Below are 6035 nucleotides of genomic sequence, written 5' to 3'. Positions count from 1 at the left end.
AAGAAGGTATCTAGACAATTGATTTAAAATGTTATGTAATTTATTAATAATAATTTTGTAGTATACATCATAATATATGTATATATATATTTATATCAAGTAATAAATGTGCGAATATTTTTAGACTTTCTTAAATAAATCTTGGTACATTAATGAAATAAATTTAAAAAATAAGTTTCTTTTAAAATTTACATTAATTTTTAATCCAATCTGTATTACTGGTAAACTTTATAATCCTAATAAATCATCTCATAATTTCTGTATAATTTAATGGCTTCCATCGTTTTGTTGGTAAAATTTGATAGAAAATCGAACAATGTTGTAGACAATTTTACATTCACAATAATTTGTTTAAGTCAGTAATTTTTAAAATTAAAGTGAATTTAAATAATTTAATATAACATTTAAAGGCAAGAATATTATCTAGGGCATCTCGGAGGATTTCATTGATCGATATAATTTTTGAATAAGTTATAATCGATTTTTTTATTTTAGAACTTTCAGCATATAACTATTATAGTTATAGTTCGACCAGTTACATTATACGAATATTGTTAGAATTTAGTGAATATAGTAAAGGTACAATATGGATGTTATACATAATAGTATGAAGATAGTGATATAGCATAATCTAATTAAAATAACATAATAATTCCGAATGGATAATACCAACAGGTTAGATAAACATAATGTAATATATTGAAGATTTAATATTGAAAATCTATAGATATGCAGAACATTGTACATGATTTCCGATTCAGCGGTGACGCATTTAAGGATATATAAGGTATTTTTGGAAGGCAATGTGTCCAAGAGAGTTGATAAAAGCAAAATTAATGAGGGAATTTATAGTTGCGTAACAAATTGTTATATAATATTTGAAATAAATTCAGTATTTAAATTATTCAATTTGCTTACAGTCGCTTCTGCGTACGCCTTGGACCTATATTTTCTTTTGTATCGAGTGAGAGTGGACGGTGGCACATCTGTGACGGGCAAGACCTTTGAGGTAACAATTGGTGGTACAGTTGGCATGACTTTGTGAGAACTGATTAATATTGAATTTAATGAAGGACAACCTTTATAACTCTTAGTATGTGGGACAGAACATAACGCACACTTCGCAGAAGTGTTCGAAAATTTGGCACAGTCCTTGGTGAGATGATTGTAGCTGAATTTGATGCATCTTGATAGTTCATTACAGTAAGTTTGTGTGTGACCGTAACACTGGTACCATTTGCATTATGACGGGTAAAGAGCTTGATGTGATTTTTCGACCAATATTTTGGAGTTTAGTAGGTAGATTAGTTGGAAAACGATTCGGCTGAATTTTTGTGCGTCAAAGACAAAAAATAAAAGAGGTAGACCTTGTTTGCTTGCAAATAAACACATTTATGGCGGAGAAGCCTAAATTTCGTAGTGTCCCAACCTCCTAACTGTATCCTTAACGGGAATAGTATGATATATATGGAGAATATTATGACTTTGATTGGGTAGGTATGAGTGTATGAGTATGACGGATAGCCCACGTGTGGTACTTTAAATCCAGGTCGTTGCAATAAGTGACTAATTAATAGTAACCAACAAAATTACAAGTTTTGAAAATTAGGAAGATACTCCTGGCACTAGCGGTAAAACCATCAGTACCCTAGTACTGTAAATTCGGTTTCAGTAAGGATCAATTAGTAAAATTACTTATGACTTAGCGGCGATGATTTGTTCGCATCCCCAACTTCTTCATGACATCGTTGGTTTGATGGTGGAACATTAGATTCATGCTGTGCTGTATGAGAGACTGTTTCAATGGGGAGACTAAAGCTAAACCTCGGGGGGTTCGTTATCGATGTAGAGGGCAAGAAAACGATTTGGCGGCACAAAAGTCTTGCTTTTCTTAAAACTTGTTTCTAGAGGAGGACGAAAAATCTCGTTTGGTCAACTCTTGTTTAATGGCTTGAGACGTGACAGACGAGACTATAAATCATCTGAGATGATCAAGATAATATTCAGGACCGGCGAAAGCTATGGGAGAACTGGGTGACTGCCCGGGGCGCCAAACTGGAAATTATTTTAATTTAATTTATCATTTAATACTCATTAACAATCTATACAATTCGAAATATTCATTATCTAATGCCATTTTAATTTAAGATATAGGTATTTGCAACTGTCTCATATTTCTGTAATGAATTATCGTGATTCGTAAGAATATAACAGTGCATCGATACCGCTGATTTTTAAGTAAAAATAATGCATGGAAGTATGGAACTATGGAAGAATATTATCGCATTTGTGTGTGTAAATAATTTTAGATTTTCTTAATAATTATGCTCATATAATATTTACCAATTTATAAATAAATTCATATAACCACGGGCGTAAAACTCGTTCAAACTTTTCGGTGAAAATACTGCAGTAAAACGTTAATCAAAAAGACACAATTGCCTAACACACACTAGTAAACTACACACTTAATTATTTATTGTTTTCGACGATCTTTCGTACGGTATGCTGTGTAAACCAGGATTAAGATAATTTGGGGCCCGGCACCAAACAATTTTAGGGGCCTATAACCATAATCAAAATATTGGTGACCCACTAATCAATAAATTTCAGAGACCAAAAAATAAATTATATTTTAATAGCAGATGCCCTTAAAAATCTTCCTTCTTTTTTTCCTTTTCTAAGCACCACCTAAATACTTTTTATAGCCACTCATATTCGATTTTTACTTCAAATTTCAATACTTATAATTTATAAGTTGACAAGTTGTATTGGTAAAAAACACACAATCACTAACCACCGTTAAATTGTTAAATGTTATTGCGACTTCAACTAAGACTAAGACTTCAACAAAGACTGTATAACGTACAAGACTTGTATTGTTTTCATAGTAAACGCAAATTAAATTTGTTCGGTTAATAATTAAAAACTATGTAAGTATATTATGTTCTATCTTATATATATAATATATAACACCTATATAGTTATAATGTTTCAACCGTCGTAAATACGTATTCGACGGTATTCGTAGTACTCTGGATTCCTATAAATCCCTTTCTTCACCATTATCATCATTCTGCTAAAAATAAGCGATATTTTCGATATTACGATGGTGTAGTAATAATAACATACTATTATTCATTATCAATATAGCTTATAGGAAAAGTTAATGTATTGTAATCAAATATTTCTGTTTAAAAAAAAAATAGTCGTATACCATCTGCCAGGGACCCACTATTGTTTGATATCCGTTGTTGTACCGAGGACCATGATCCCCTCTATCATCCCCACTTAAAATAATTGAAAAAAAGTTCAATTAGCCATTTATTAAACATAATTATAAATAAGCAATACCTTCTATATGCTTTAATTTTTTCGAATAAATTATGTATTAAAAAAGCTTTACTAACAAATCAAAAATAATATACATTAATTATTAAGTTTTTATAATTAATTTTATATTTTAAATATAAATAATAAGTTATGACATTTTAAAGACATGTTGAAAGAAGCTTACTTTTTTGTCACGGTAAATTAGTTAATTGATCGTTATCAATATTCATCAAAATTTCTTTCAATTTTGCACATTTCTTACAGAATTCCAATAACTGTTATTTTCTTTTTCTCAAGCAGCTCCTCGATTTAATTTTACTGGTTTCATTTTAAATAAAAACGAGTATACTTAAAGTATTGTATAATTTAACTTTGAAAATAAGTAATAATACAATAGTTTCCAACAACAGTGGTCATAATCCACGATGAAGAGTACAAATTCTACCTATTCGTTATTAATACACTACACTCCACTACTTCAGGTCACTAAATATTGAACTATGACGATCCATTATACAAAAATAGTAACGTTACAAAATAGCTGGTGTGTAAATACGTTTCATAGAATAATAAAATTATAATTATAGCAATATAGCTATTAGTTATCAATATAGTTGGATCGGACTAAAAATAGAGTATAGGTAATTGGTATGGGTTTATGAATACAACAATTATTATTACCATTGAGTATAGATAGTATACTATATAGATAGTATACTATATACTATCTATACTCAATGCTATTACTAAAGGCGGCAACCACAGACCCGCATTCGTATGCGTGAGCCGCGAAGGTAGCTAATCACTCCAACGAAACGTAATACTTCATACACAACAATAATAATACCCATATTAAATGATCAATTCTAGTCATTACTTATTAGTTATTTCTATATTAGTAATAAACACTAATAACTTATTATATTATTATTATTATTATAATTGGTAACCTTACGAGCTACGGGTGTCTGAACTGGAATATACTACACTGTAGTATAGACAGTATAGTAGTTTACAGATATTAATAATACATATTTCAATATGAAGAAATTTGAAACGAACTAATTATTTTAAAAAAATCTGATACGACCGGTAGACTAATGATAATCCCCAATAGGTTAGGCCACCGGGAACTTACCGGGATACCGGTGGGGCAGGCCACCACTGGCCATCTTAATAGCAGTGATGTAATTTCTGACGACGTATTATACGCTTTGTAAAGTAAAAAAAGAAGGCATATGCTTTTATTATAATTATTATAAGATAATGAATTAACTATTAAGTCAATACATTTATGTAGGTACATTATTTATAATAATTATCTTTTTTTTAAATAAATTAATTTTAAAATGTATTATTCATATTATAAATATATTATAAGGATTACTATACCTATAAGGCTATAATCCATATTATGTACATTTTACATTATTGGCATACAAGGTGCAACAGATAGAACTGATTTTTGGAATAACTTTTTTCAAATTAATATTATTTTATTTCATAAAGAGACCCTAGCGCTAAATGTATAATTAATGTTTTTTATGTTAATTTTTTAGTACTGAGAATAAAAAATTTTTAAGGAAATTAAAATTTTTTTGGATAAACTCGAATAGCCTATTTGTGAATCTGATTAAAAGTAAAATTTTGATGAAAAAAGATTTATCTAGGTCAAGTAGGTGATTTTACCTATTCCTACACCTAACTGTTACACCCTGTATGGCTGTATGCCTGTATACTATATATAAAAATTCTCTGGGGGAGGATTGGCTTTGTTTTCGCCCCCCCCCTAGATCATCATGTATAACCGCCACTGATTCTCTGCAAATTGTGTTAACAAATAAGTAGTTAGTTAGTGAAACATACTTGATACTAAACACTACACAGTATATTATAGGCAGTGGTGACGGATATCATTAATATTAATATTATATTATTGTATATTAATTTTATTATATTCATATTATTAATATTATTTTTATCTTTTTTTTTTACACAATACGGCAATTTTATAAGTTAATACAATTATATGTATAATCTTATGATAATATTGTATGATGATCATTGATCAGGTAATAAAGTTTTAAGTTATAATACAAAATATATATTAGTTTTATTTAATTTACTAAAAAACTGCATTTGACAACTACTCAAACTAGTAGAATGGGGGTTAAGGAAGTCAAAACATGGTTTCGCCCAGGGCACCAATACTTTTAGCGCCGGCCATGATAATATTCTTGCCTTTAAGTTTAAAAAAAGGTTAATTTAATTTAATTTTAAAAATTGGAAAGTAAAATGTATTTTAGGATCAAAAAATTTGCCACATTTATAAGAAGGAGACAACAATTGCTCGTGTGGCGTCGTCTTCTTAATATTAGAATCATATCAATAGTAAACACTCGCACCATAAAATAAATTAAATGACATATTGATTATGCTAATTCCACATAGGTACGCTCAATAGTTTATTTGCATATTTTGAAATGTTGAACGTACTAAAAAACGTTATTATAAAATTCGTCCAAGATGTTAAATTTACGGAAACATATTTTACCGCTCACATCTACAATACGTACACACCTTAAATATATATTGATGGACGTCATCGATGGTCGAGTCAATGTCATTAGTTCATTACATATACAACCTACCTATCTATATATTATGTATCCATACACAGGCCATTGCATATAATATTTACA

This window comes from Diuraphis noxia, unplaced genomic scaffold, assembly GCF_037042655.1.
Source record: "Diuraphis noxia isolate RWA-SAM2 unplaced genomic scaffold, SU_Dnox_SAM2 contig0005, whole genome shotgun sequence".
NCBI lineage: Eukaryota > Metazoa > Arthropoda > Insecta > Hemiptera > Aphididae > Diuraphis > Diuraphis noxia.
The sequence above is the reverse complement of the archived record's forward strand: the minus strand, read 5'-3'. Positions refer to the sequence as shown.